This window comes from Pan paniscus, chromosome 4 (genome assembly GCF_029289425.2).
Source record: "Pan paniscus chromosome 4, NHGRI_mPanPan1-v2.0_pri, whole genome shotgun sequence".
In the NCBI taxonomy this organism is placed as follows: domain Eukaryota; kingdom Metazoa; phylum Chordata; class Mammalia; order Primates; family Hominidae; genus Pan; species Pan paniscus.
The window spans coordinates 21778692-21793682 of record NC_073253.2 but is presented as its reverse complement, the minus strand read 5'-3'; positions in this window follow the sequence as shown (position 1 = coordinate 21793682).

Genomic DNA, 14991 nt, shown 5'->3' with positions numbered 1-14991 from the left:
ACCAAGCTGAAAGCAAAGGATCAAATCCCCAAGTCCAGCATATAAAATACCCCCAGGTGAAAAGGAGGAAGGAAGAAGGGGTGCCTGCAGGGGAGAGGAAAAAGAGAAAGAGATAGCGAGGGATTTCTTTAAGAAAGACCAGGCTGGTCTCTGCAAGCTATCCTATTGTGTTGATTTAGGAAGACATTTGCTGTATATAACGTTTAAGGCTGATAATATCATTGCGCAGCCAGATAAATAAAGCATTGGCCCAACCGTGGGGTCAGCGATCGATCTCTGGGCTCAGAGGAAAGAGGAGAGAGACAGGGTCGTGCACGAGGCTCTGTCTGTGTGCTTGTCAGTCGGCATGCAGGAGCCCGAGTGTATGTGAGCGTCAGGGTGTGCGAGAGAGAGAACCAAGTCTTCAGCTGGCCAAGAGGCTCATTAGCATTCCTAACCCATGGACCTGCGCTGACAACTAACAGAGATATCCCGCTCACCACCAGGCCTCCTCTCCTTTTGTCTTCAGATCTGGAGGAGAAAAAGATTTCTCGGTGGAAGCTGGAGCCTGAACTTCCATGTGGTTGTTGGAGATTCAGTGCCTAAAAAAAGACATACCAGGATCTTGCCTGATCTTTCACTCTGCTTTTAAAAACTTTCCTCTTAAAGAGGGAACTTTTTTGCTTTTCTCTCTCAAAGTATAATATGCTTGTTGAAACTTCAAACTTAAATGGGAGAGAAAAATTCTCTGAAAATATTTTGCCATTTTTCCTTGTTTACACAAAGAGAGGTGGATGTTTACATGTTTGATTCACATACACATGTAAAGCTGGTACTTTCAGTTAAAACTTTCTAGAACATAGCAATCAGGGGTTGTTTGAGCTTCCCACCCCGCTTTCTTTCTCTTGGTCATATTTTATTATGAGATAAAATTCATTTTGTTTTCTGTAATAAGCATCTTGCTCATTATTTTATTGCTCTCCATTGTTCTTTAAATGAAATACATCTTAAAATTACATAGATCTAGTTTTGTATTAACTATCAGAAAAATGCAATTTTAGAAATTTCTATTGTTGTAAGAAGCGTTTAAAAATTATGCTCAATCATGCAGTTTTAATGACCTTACACCTATTTGGGGGAGAAGTGTCTTTTAGCCATATCTCAACGGGGATAAATATGTATCCACTTTGCTCTCCCAGATCCTGTTCCTTGAACTCCATCAAACTAGGCAGATAGTTTTACATTGGAGTGTACAAATTATCCCATGTTGACAGATGTTTGTCACTTAGTAACTTCTTTCCAAGTTTTTCCCCCTCCCCTAAGCTTTCTTTCCAGCTTGCTTTGTTGTTTTAAAATATGCATGTCTCTCACTGGAATGCCAGTCACGAGTGCAAACTTTGTGTCCAACCTCCCACATGAAATGATCCTTTTAAAGGGAACTCGATATGTCTCAATCTGCACTTCACTCAAAGCCTCTGGGTACGGGCCACTCACTCACTGGTCCTGGCTCCAAAATAACTCAGCAGAAACGAGTTTCCAACTAAAAATCCCCTCGAATGTCTCCCAGGGAAGAAATATAGCTCCTATAATTAAAGGAGGCAACGGCCAGAGGGGGAATGCAGCCGGCAGCCAAAAAAGAAAAGTAAGAGTTTTATTTATTTGCTGATTGAACTTGGGTTGTCATGACCAGCAGGTTTATCCACATTAGAAGTGCTGGAGGTTTGTACTATATGTGCACAGGAGGTAGAGGTGGGGAGAAAAGGAAGGAGAAGGAAAGTAGGAAGAATAACAGACCAGGCCAATTTTGAAGGAGAGAAAATGATCTCTGTGGGACAACGTAAATAAACTTCCTAGCACTGGATTTGACTAAAAACTTGTAGCTGAGGAATATGTGGAGAGGGGTTCAGAGGAGATGGGGGGTAATTATAGTAAACTCTTAGATGTGGGGTATCATCAGGAAAAGGAGGACTCTGTTTTCCCCAGAAAAGTAATGTGACAGCAGGAAATTTATTAGCTGTGCTGTGTGTGGCGGTTAGGTATGTGGGGGGTGGAATTATGGAGGGAGGCTCCAGAGAAAGGAAGAAGTTCCAGGACTCAGAGCAGAAGTGTCATGGAACCAGGAGCCCTCCACCCTCCTTGACAAAAGTTGCCTAGGAGGTGTAGATGTGAAATCTCTAGAAGACATTATCCTTGCACCTTATTTTAATTAGTTTCATCTATTTGAGCTGATTCTGGCATTAGAACCACTTATAAAATGAATCAGCGCACAGGATGAAGAACACCTCCCCACCTCTTGGGCCACCCTCCAAAAGGGGGTAGTAGTGATTATAAGCTTCAAAACACAAGGAGTACTCAGCCTGGGCAGCCCATTTCTATTAAAGAGGCAAAACTTTAGTACTGATGAAAAACAGATGATTTTTTTCTTCCTCTCTGAAACAGTTACTCTCTTTTACTGATGTGAAGTGACGTCAGCAATGCCTGCCCTATCCCCTTGGAGAGAGGGGAGAGAGGAGGAGGGTATGGAAGGAAGGAGCTGGGAGAAAGAGCAAGAGAAAAAGAGAAAGAGGAATTGACAGAAGAGGAAAAAGGGTGGTGGGGGGAGAGAATGAGAATGTATATCCTACACTTTGGGGGGCCAAAAATCCACAAAGAGTGGGCAAAACAATGCTTTAGAAGCCTGTGATTGATAAGACACCTTTCCTTGCTCTCACCCGATCTACATATTCTAACATATGGAAAGCTTAGAGGCCCTGTGCACTTATAGAAGCCGATAATGCATTAGCTCTCAGCAATATTTACAGCACCACTCTTAATACACACCAGATGGTTCGCGACTGTGCCGCCTCAGCCAGCTCACTCCTCGATTTTACTCGGCGGCACTTTGTTGCAATTACGCTCCATGCTGAGACCAATTTTATTGGTGACCTATTTTTCATATTTGCAGCATTTTATGTTAAAAACCTCCTCTCTGGCCTTTTTGTTAAGGGCAGCGCTCAGGAAGGGAGAGTTAGGAGGACAGCGGTGCTGTGGGTCTGTCGAGGTGGATATTAATATTTATCGTGATGTTACATACCTTGGGTTTAAGTGAGTAAACCGGATAGACATAAGTACTCCGGTCATTATGTTTGTTCACTAACCCCTGTTTGTCAGACCCCCACGGACTCTACACGGCGCGCTTGCCTCAGAGTCAATACATCGGACCATAAATATTGTATTCCATTAATTATCACCCCACTGGCTTATCTTGGGCTCCGGCGTCCTCGAGCGACGCAGGGCAAATGAGGACGCTTCCTGAGCATATTTCTAGGCTGGGAACCCCGCTGAAATTTCCGCGGTGCCTGGGAATTCCTAGAGCCTGAGCGCCTGGCTCAACCCGGTCTGGGCCTGGGGCTGGCGTGCAGGGAAGGGCAGCCGGCGGGAGAAGGCCCGACGCCGCCAGGAGCACTCGGTACCAGTTATCTTGCTACGCAGAAGGCCACTGGGAGAATCCCATTTGGCACGCCGGAAAAGGCTTTCAACTTTATCTCCCGCCATGTAAATATCCCCGAGTGCCTGACTGAGGGACTTTGTTTTGCACCGAACAATATAAATATCCTATTTGCTACAACGCAGGTGTGCTCTTCCTACCTAAACTCTCCCCTCCCTGCCTCGCTTATGGTAACTCTTTCTGCCCCCCCGCTCCTCTGGTTAAAAAAAAAAAAATCACAGATGTTTACTTTATTGATATAACCTATACCGTGGTTAGGCTGAGAATAATATGCCTCAACTAACAGTCATTTAGCAAATAATAGAGGCGTTCTGGATGCTTTCCAACGTTACACATGTACTTGGTCATAAAATGATACGTGAAAAAATTAACATCTGCTTTCCTAAAATAAAGTGTGCCAAGTAGCTTTTTATGAATGCTTTCCTCATTTTAAAAAGAAATATGGAGAGATAAACTAGCACCCAGATGTATAGCACATTTATAATGGTTTTAGAATTTAAAGGTAGCTATTCATTGCACAAGCCATTTAAAAACTGACGTTTTAAAAGCTACTTAACCCCAGACATCTTCGAATCCTGAGGAGTCTTCCAAATTTTATTATTTAAAGAGGAATTTACTGTAATTTAATTGCGTATCAAGGCAGAACTATGTGCAAGTCGGGGCACTGCAGCCTCAGCTCAACAGAAATTCCATCTCGCCTTTTATTTACCTAATTTCTCAGCAAGGTTCCCAGGCCCTTAAGAAGGCCGAGCTGGAAAGTTTAGTTGGGCTCTTTTTTGTTGTTGTTTAATTCCACTATTAGGAAATGAGGCCTACCTTTGAATTATTTCATTAGGATTTGGCCTTTTGGGGGAAGGGGTGGGAACTATAATCATTAGTGGCTTTTTATTATTTCTACAATAAATGGCTAGATTCTTTGTTGAATAAGCTGCTTGAATGTTTTGCAGATGTTCCACTTAGACCAAATCTGACCCCCTATTTCCTCCCAAATAAGTCGCTTAAACTCTCCCTCCAGTCCGTTTACTGGAGAACATCCTCCCTCACCCTAGCAAGTTGATAAGCCTAGGACATATTCTTATTAAATTTCACCTATCTGCACATGCACGCGCACACACACACACCACACACACATTTACACACACACTCCCACCCACTGAGCCTCTGAGCGTGGCAGAGGATAAGAGAAGAGAAAAAAAAAAAGGCGAGGAACTGGTGAGGCGGAATGGAAAGGAGGAGGGAAGTCAGCCCAGTGGTTACACCCCTGTGCAGAGGCGCGCCCTCCACTGGCCCCCTTGCCCCACTTTGTGCCTTTGGTTTGAAACACTGGAGGTGGCCCAGGGCCGTTTTCCTCAAAGGACTGAGAATCTTGATTTGCCAAGTGCTTGGGGCCTCCGCCCAAGGTGTTTGGGGGCTGTGTGGTGAGCCGAGGCAAAGCCAGGGTACCCCGATCGTCTTCCGGGCGCATCCACCATGCGGCACCGCCCCAGCCACGGCGGCCGCACGTGGAGACCCGGGGGCTTAACAAAGGGCTCCGCGGGGGCACCGGGGGCGCGGCCACGTGACAGGCCCGAGCGCGACGTCGCTGTCCAGCCGCGGGGAGGGGCAGCCAGCCCGGGGGGCCGTGGGGCTTCTTGACATAGAACGTCCGGGCCTCGGGCTGGCCGCGCCGGGCCGCGCTCCGCTGGGATGAGAAGTACTTGTCTGGCTCCGCGCTGGAGAAGCCGCACCTCTCATCTCTCCGGCTCTTACTTGAAAAAGCACTTGGAAGAAACTGTGTGTGCGCTGGGAGGGCCGCGGGGTGGGCCGGGGCCGGCTGCGAGGCTGAGGGGGGCCGGCTGGTGGGTGGATGGGGAGGAGGTTGAAGAAACAGCCCCTTTCTGAGTGACAGGACCCCTTTTCAAAGGGCAAACAGAAAAGAAGAAGAAGAAGAAGAAGAAGCTCCTAATATGAATAGGAGAATTTTCAATGTTTCGCAGTTACTCCACCTCCCCCCTTTTAAAGAGGGATATTTTTTCCTTTCCTTTTTTCCTATTTTTCTTTCTTTCCTTTCTGTCCTTACCCTCCCTTCCTTTCCTTCCTTCCCTCCCTCCCTCCCTCCGTTCTTTCCTTCCTTCCTTCCTTCTTTCCTTCCTTCCTTCTTTCCTTCCTTCCTTCCTTCTTTCCTTCCCTTTTCTTTCTTTCTCTCATTAGATTGGAATTGCGTGCACAAACGTGTTTTTATGTGTTTTCAGGAGAAAGAATGATTCGTTAACTTTAAAAAATCTTCATGGGTTTGTCAGAATTATTGAAACATGTTATGGTGTTTTCGAGGACTCACTGACCAGAGTGGAAAGGCAACAGACGAGTCACGCTTTCAGACAGGGGGTTTTAAAGATGCTGGGTTTGTAGGGGCGAAAAAAGGGAATATCTTACGAAGTTCTCCCTCATTCCAATAACAAAACCTGTCACATCTTCACTTCTTACTAGAAAAGATAGTGTCCTCATTTCCTCATGTGAACAGCTCTAAAGTGATTACTGAATGTCTCTGTGAGAAATCAGGATGGGAGAGGAAAGCTCATCACATTCAGAGATTTTTTTTTAAGCCTGCCTTCATGTAATTTAACCTTAGAAACACTTTTATTATCCTCATTCTCAACCCCAGCTTTCTTTTTTTTTAATTGGAGGGCCATGCCATATAGAGGAGAAAACCTTCTTTTAAAAAAGATTTAAACCCACAGTACCACTTGTTTGTTGTTGTTGTTGTTATCATGATTATGATGGTTATTATGTCGTCCCCTCCTTTTTGCACTTGATCTGATGAGAGAACTTTTTTTAAGAGTGTGAAATGAAGGACACAAAGACATATATCAATGAAAAGAAGAAAGTGGCCCTTTTAATGAGAACTAAAGAAAACCCAAATGTAGATGAAGTGTACCGTAAAAGCTGCTTCAAAGTCCATCTTAATTCCCTTGGGCTCAGTCATCACGAACGCGTGATAATTGGGAGTTCTGCACGGAGGTAAGGCCGCCATAGGGTGGGGAGTCCCGCAGATGCACCTCCCTGCCCTGTAATCCCAAATACATTTCAACCAAGAACTTGGAGATATTACAGAACCCAGGTTTGGCTACTCCACCTTCAAACGCTACCTGCCCATTAAAGACATTTTGTTTTCTTCCAGAGCAACTGTGCTCACTAGGGGAGCATCATCCTCTGTCCCACCCCACCTCACCCCCCAGCAGGCTGATATATAGGCTGGACAATATTGTAAGGTTTTGATCATTATTTTGTGATCAACTCTGTTTGATTTTCTATTTATTTTCAGACGTGAGCCTTTCTGGATCACAAAAGTCCCCACAAGTAACACAGCAATAAATCTGAACAAAAATAAGACAGATTTCCTCATCGATGTGTAATAAAGTTAAAGGACATTGTTTTGTCAGACAAGCGCTAAGTAGAAAATAAATCTCAGGGTCTGGGGAAACAAAACGGAGCGCTGCTGGCATGTGTGTAAATTTACTTTTAAAAGCAATAAATCAATGTTAAATTAAACAGCTGGGTACCCTGTCTAGGAGAAGGTTCCGTGTTTAAGAAGACCTTGATGGGAGAAATGTACTATTTAACAAGACACACACACACACACACACACACACAAAGTTAAATTTTCATTGGCATCCGGAGGCAAGACTGCCCTGGGAACTTTTCCTCTGAACTTCAGAGAGGGAGAGGGAAATAAGAGAGAGCATGAATTGTGTCTACTGTCCATCCTCAGATCTTTACACATATTTTCAGGCATAAGGAGAAAAGGAGGTTTTGTAGAAATATATTAGATGTGTTCTAAATTGTGGGTTAAACTATGAAGTCTCTCTTTATTGGCTTAGGTTTGTTGGGTGGGTTGTGATTTTTCTGAGATTTTTTTTTCCTGTAAGTACTATGACCTGTGAGCGTGTTAAGCATATTCTTATCTCATGCTTCCTTTATTCTTAATGTGGTTGTTTTGCACAGCAAATAGCACAGTAGAAAAATCAAGAGGACTGTTATTTCATATCTATTGTGCTTGTGTTCACTGAGTAGCAAACCTGAGATTGGAGTAGCATTTGATATTCAACAGGAATATTTTAATATTTCATTTTCTAATTTTTTTCTTTTTGTTTTTGTCATTATTTTACAAAACTTCACTTCACTGGGAAAAAAATTGTGTGTGGGACGTGGAGATGAGGAAAGAACAATAGAAAACCCTAGCTCTGGCTCTGTATTCTAAGAACAATGTGAATCAATGAGCTACTATAGAGGCAATATGCAATAGCAGGAAATTAAGAGTAGTTTAAGACTAGCATGTATATACACTGGATTATTTTCCAGCCTTAAAATGAAATTCCAGAAAGACTCTTTAGAAAGCACACATATTATTGAGATGAACTCTCTCAGTCTTTTGAATTCAGATGGACTGGTTTAAAAGAAAAATATGGGGTACCTGCCTCTACAGAAACCAGCAGATTATTCTTTACTTTCTTCACATTGAAATCCCAGAAGTTTATTTTGTAGTTACATTGTTAGCCCAGTTCCAAAGAATATTCATATAATTAGGTAATATTATTCAAACTTTAAAATTATTTTTAAAAAGTGTTTCAACCCCACCCCCACCCCCTTCAAGCTACACACTAACAGGGTAGTTTTCTAGCTTTCTAGCTACCTTTGACTTTTCTTCAGCCAAAGAAAATATCAAAGACCCAGTTGCCTGGAGAAGAATAAAGTTACAGCATTTATATTTAGGAGGCAGCATTCCATTTCCATGACCATCAGTGGCTTGTTAAGTAAATATGTGTCTTATGCCACTCGGAGAGAGCTCAGATCGCCTGTCAGGAGGCGTCTGGGCAGCCTTGTAAACTCAGAATGACTTCTCATATCGTGCTATGTTTTCCCAGCGATGCGCTTTCCTCTGCGCTGAAGCCCTGGGAATCATTTCAGCCCAAGGTGAGCCTTTCAGGCACTGCTCTTTGTCCCCATTTGGATAAGAAGGTGCAAAACTAGTTAGACACTAGGCTGATTTTGGGGAGGTAGTAGGAGGGGATGGAGAAGCGGCCTGTTCTAATTAAAGACAATAAGCAATCCTGCGAGGAGCTGTCCTTTAGCCTTGGCTGGAGGCAGAAACGGTCTGTCTCACCTCAGTTGTTAGGTTTATTTGAGCTGGTCGGTGAGGCGAAGAGCAGAAACTTGCAGGTAGCTCTGGGCTCAGGTGAGACTGGGTGGATGGTTAAATCACAGCAAGTGATCTCGAAGTCCCCCTTTACCTCCCCATCCCCTGTCCTTCTGTGCTCTGTGCTTGACTCAGGCATACTTTGATTCTAACTTTGCTTGCTAGATGGCGCTCGGTGTCTCAGGACTTTCTGTTTCAGAATTAAAGCGGCTTTTTAGCACCGTTGTTCTGAACTATTTGTGGGCATTTGATCAGTACAGTGCTGGTAATGTTATTATTGCCCTTGTTTTCGTCACACTTGTTCTCTTTTTGTTTAAGGTATCGTCCAGGTGGGAGCTGCCCATCTTAATCCATATAATAATGAAATTCAGGGAAACGCTGCACCTAAATTTAGGGCACATGTGTGGTTCAATTACCTGTTCTGGTGCACTTAAAAAGGCACCTTAGTAACTTTCCTCCAAGAATGTGATTGAGGTTTTCAAGAGGACAACTCAGCAGGTCCAGATGGTGATTTACAATCGTCGAGGTTTCCCACTAGAGTCCACCACCCTCTCCCACCACTACTCCCCATTCTCACTCGAAGATGAATCAGGCTGATGTGGGGAACTTATTACTTTCATTTGTCATTATGAGATAGCATTAATTGATTGAAAAAGTATTATGATTTCTTTATAGCCCAAGTACTAAAAATTTATGTCTACAAAGAGATATATTTTAATATTAGTAATGAAAGTCACTACACAGCTTGTTTCACAAGAAGAATGATTTGTGGATTCTAATGTATATTTATTTCAATCACTAAATGATTCTTCTCAGATATTCAAAACACTTTTGGAGGGATTCCTTTGTGTTGAAGCAAGAAGAGAGAAAATCAGTAGTTCTAAATTTCTGGTGGAAAAAAATTAAGATAAGCCAAAAAGACCTGAATATTGTTTTGTCGAATGAAGATGTCATTTTCACAGCACCCACTGCTCTCATACCATTGTCTGTTTTTTAAAGAAAGGATTGCTGGTGAGGAAGGCAACGGTTGCAAATTAAAAATATCTCTTTATAACTTTAAACACTTTGACATGGGAGAGTTTAACTTGTTACATGCTTTTAGGATTTGGAAACTAATTTGTATAGAAATGTTCTACCTTTGGGGGAAATTAACAACACACAGAGCTGAGTGGTTTGGAAACCTTTTGTCAAACCTTGGCTGCTTTGGTGAAGAACCCCGCAAAGACTCTCTCTAGGTGTTAGGCTGAAACTAGCAGGCGCTGAAAACCTAAAGCAGAAAATTTACAACTTGATCAGCCCCAGCCACACACCAAAAAACCTGCTACTGGTGCAAACATATGTTACAGATTAAGTTAAGCAAATGGCTCTCATTTTTTCAGGGTTGAAAGTTGATCATGAAAATTCAAATTTGAGTGCATTGTGCTTCTAATAGATCACTAGATCCTCAGATGCTTACAAATCCTCCCCAACCATTTACTCAAGAAATTTCATATATTTTATCACCTTCTTGAGATCCTAGCTTAGAATCTCATGCAAATTGACTCTAGTCGGGTATTATTTTCCAGGAACACATGTAGTTTTAAAAGTTGGCTAAGTTGAAAACTGGCTGTATTCTTCCCTCTAATGTTAAACTGCTAAATAGCTGAAGTGTAACTCAGTTGTTCTAATGCTTTCTCTGTTTCCTCGTATACCTACTAACTTTTAAAAGCAGAAATTAAACTGCAGAATTTATTTTAAAGTTTCATTTGCTGGAGAAGTAAGTGATTTTTTTCACAGCATGAGGCAAAATAAAGGAGTGTTACCAAAGCCTTTAATTATGTCAGGAAAGACTGAAATCATGGTATTTCTCTTAATGGGGATAACTATCTTTTGCAACCTCTCTGTGGTCATCCAGCCACCTCCCAATTAAATTATTTGAAGACCAGCATGGCTACTAAAATGCCTGGTAAAGAAGTTTAGAATTAACTCCCCACTCTCCAAGGTAACTCCCTTGCAAGTTGCAGAGGATGGAGCCAGGCATCCGACACCTGGGGTCCCTTCTTCCGTAATCGCGGGAGTTTGAAGTCGTCCCCCTTTACCTCTCCACATTCGAATGATCATCCTGCAGATTTTAACCGATATTGTCATGTTGAAGTTTGGTGGTTATTGTTTACATCTCTCCCTTCCCCAAGGGGTCTTGGTAAACGTTTAAGAGATTATTGATTTCCAAGAAACCAAATAAAGAAGGCTGTTCTTTTATAACATATGAAATACACACTTTTCTTTAACTAAATAGGCAGTGTATATTTGACATTGACAAATGGGCAAGAGACAAGGAAACTTATTTTAAAAGACTTCGAAGGGGAAAAAAATGGATACAACAGCAGCAATCCTATGGAATAGTAGGGTTTTAATTAAAACAAACGCTGGATAATAAGGAAAAAAATAGTAATCTATGCTGTAAAATGGTTTAGAGTTTTCACCGAACACACACAGATGGCGAACAAACATCAGTGAAGATGCTCCTCTCAGGGGGACCTGATCAGTATCCTCAATGTTCTGATTTATTGTAAAGAAAATGAGTTTCCCATGCTTCTTTTCTTCACAGTTTTCTCTGGCAAAAGTGGTTCTGAAATTTCTACTCAGGTCTGGGAGTTTCTGACCTACTTACAATAATCCAGAAAAGTCATTCTGAAACTGGATTAGGAGCATACTTTTTTTAAAAAAAAGTAAGAAATTCTTGATTAATGAAATGCAGATCTTAACTACCCCTTTCCTCCAAGTCATAAAGGAAATCCCTTGTGAAAGAAAGCGATTCCCAAAACCCAGACTGAGAGAGTAAACCTTAGGCACCCAGAAGTTCAATAAGCGCTGTCCATTCCACCCCAAATCTCCACAACTCCCCTAGCCCCGACAGAGGAAAACCTCACGTCCTTCTCTGCACCTGATTCCCTTTGCTTGCTCCTGAACTCCGGAAGGCTAGAACGAATTTATCCAAAGATGGAAGAAAGCTCAGCACCTGGAAGCTCCCCCAAAGGGTACTGGCCAAAGATATGCAAACATTATGTAGATATTTCAGTTGCGGGTTTAGATAGTGGGAGATGGATCCTAGTCTAGAATATTCGAGTCTTCAAGTCACTATTATTCAACAGGTCTTCGCTATGCTGCACACTTCAGATGCCAAACTGCATTAGCTAACGTGAGTTGTCCCCCGTTTTCGTAGGAGGGTCGTGTTGCTAGTTTAGTTTCCGGCATGGCCGAGTTTCTCTAGTAGCATGGATTTACCTTAGTATTTGGGCAAAATGACTCTTGAGATGGAAAAAATGACCAAACTACGGGAAAAAAATAATCTTTGAGGAGAATTCAGCAGTGACTTTGCAGACTAAGAAAAGACAAAAAGTTTGTGCAAGCAGTGCTATGAGAAAGCAGTGTGTTGATGATGGCTGTTTCGAGAAAACAAACTAAATTGTTAACCCGTGAAGGAGTTAATAAATATTTGTATGTCTTATGGGACATAAAAATAAAGTGTTTTGAAGCTAAATTTTTGCTTTAGTTTACTGAAAATTTTCCTTGCAATACTATGGCAAATAGATAATAATTTATCCTGAAATGTATTGTAGTTCATGTTACTATACAGAAGCAGTTTTCAAATAAATTTATTGAGGGCATTTTATAGGCAAGAAACCCGTTAACTTAAGATATTAGTGTTCTCTCCCTTTTCACTTATTCCTGACTCTTTCTAGCAAAGTTTGGATCAAGTTGGTTTGAAATTATTTTAGTACAATTGATATTTAATAGAAATTTGGTTTTGACCGTTTCACCTACTCTAAACCTAGTATTTTCGTCCCCAACATCGGTTCAAAAGAGTGGGTGACCAGAATGGGGTCCTGGTGGGAGGGAAGAGATTTCACTCAAAACCCAGCAAGTGAGAAGAGTTTCAATACAGCAAGGTGCAATTTGAAATTTACAAAAAACTAATCTTGTCTTAGGAGTGGCAACTTAAGTGTTGCTAGGGAGACCACGCAATGAAAAAGATACCACAGGGAAGTGATCTTCCTTTATTGTACTTTGCTTAACGCGACGGCAAAAAGAAGAGAGCCAAACAGGGAGAGGTGCCGAGAAGCACAGCTTGGACTTAAAGGTCTGCAAGCAGGAGAAGAGGTGATGGGTACTGAGCCAGACGCGTCCCCTTTTTGGTGCTGTCAAGTAAGTTGCCGTCAGGCTCTTTAGCGCGCGGCGGGCCGGGCGCCCGCAGCGGAGCCGCCTCTCTCCGGGAGGTAATTAACCAGTGCCTGGGCGCACCCGAGCCAGTCCGACAGCTCCAGCCACTGGCAGAGCCGTGGGACCAAGGGCCGGACGGGTATGGACTTAGATCTTCTGGAATGCAGATCTCTCCAGACAGATTCAGAGCCCGGGAAGAATGTGCTCCCAGTACAGACCTCTTAAAGTGCAGTCATGTACAGCTTCTGCCAGCTATGGATGGTGGTGAAAAGTTGGCCACAGAAAAGTCGGGGGTAAGGGGAAAGGGGAGGGAAGATCCCTGCCATAGAAATGACAAGAGTGGCGCTACTTTCAGCTTAGACTAGATGCAAATTCAAGGAGACTCTCAGGCAAATGTTGTGTAAACTCTGGGCGCTGTAACACCGGCTTGGAGCAAGCAAGACTCTCCACCCACAAACTGCATATTCTTTAAAGTCACTGTCGCTCTAGGCTCAGATCTTAAGATTTCGGGAGCCAGTTTTTTGTGGCGGGGGAGTGGTCGGAGAGAGGAATCAGGCGAGGGCCAGAACTTTGGGGTTCTGGCCAAGGAAGGGGAGAGGGAAGGGGGCGGGTTGGGGGGGAGTGGGGGGGGGTGGGCGGGGGCGCGCGCTGGGCGCTGTCCATGGTGCTGGGGAGAGCGCGGCTTCATTTCGCTTTGCTGTCCCCAAACCGAGCTCAAGTGTATAAAAGGGAAACGGACACCAACAACTCGTGCGGCTAGATTTTTTTTTCCTCCCTGCGAATGTAGAAAATACAAATGTGGCTTTAAAATTTAAATAGTACTTTATGGGGGTTCTATTCCATATTTCACAGTCATTACTGCTTAGACAGCAGTGTTAACTGGTAGCTTCTTCTTTAAAGTGTTCCATTTTTCAAAGTAGTGTAATCAGCAATTCTTGACGTACAAAGTAAAGAGTAAGGAGGAAATAAAAAGGATGATTTGAGACTTGATTTGAAACTCTAAACATATCCAGGGGCAATTAGCTATTTCCAGATTTGATGGAAAATAAAAGCACAGCATGACTTAACCTGCTAGATAACATGAGTTTACTGAGGCAGTATTAAATATATATAGATTCAATTTCACTTAAATAATTCTCTAAACTCCATACCTGCCAAAAGCTATAGTTATATTTTTGACAGCAAGAATAAAAGGAGCAACTTGCTATTGTAGTGTGTGTGTATAAATTAGAAATGGTTAAGATTTCATTCTAAGTTATAAAATGGTACTCTAATAACTGCATTTTTTTTAAAAACAAATTTTATTTTTAAAAATACAGGTGATCAGAAATAAAGTAGAATACAGTTAAAATTATTTCAAGATTAGGCTAAATAGAAACATAACCTAGGAACTGAATCACACTCTTGTAACACACATGTACAGACATATCACCTGCCAAAATTTCAGGTAGACTATTAAACTACGTTTGGTTCAACCAGAAATGTGCAAAACAGGAAAGTAATTGAACTTGTTTTAATCAAGAAAATCTTACTTAGCCTCTGCAACTGGAATCCATGTGACAATGAAGAAGGAAAGGGACATGAATTCAAACAGCTGACACAATGATCAGCAGCAACTGACAGCATCTCATTTGATATTTGATATAAAGCACTAGATCAATATTTGTGAGATCAATGCAATTTTAATGGTTTTTTTCAAGCCGGTATGAAAGCCAAATTGTGACACTCTGTGCTAGGGTTATTTTTAGAGGTGGTTACTCCAGGGGATGATATTAAGTAATTTACTGATGCAAAGCAAAAGCAAAAATGGGGAGGGGGGAGGGGAGGAACCAACAAAACCACCACAACAAACCATCAATATTTCTTCAGTTGATAAATCCTGATTATCCAAGTACCCAGAGAAGGTGTGAACATTTATTGGAAAAAAGCCATTTATTTAATTATGGCTAAAAAAAGAAGAAAATAAACCTTTGAAAAATTATTTGGAGGTACATGAAGATGAACTGGATCACAGGCACCTTTTTCAGACACAATGGGATATGGTGACATGTGAGCAAAAAGAAATGAAAATGATAAAAAGAGAAAACCTAGGCCTTATAGCCACAGGGTCAATCCCCTCATGTGTGGAATTCAGTGGGAAATAACAAATTTT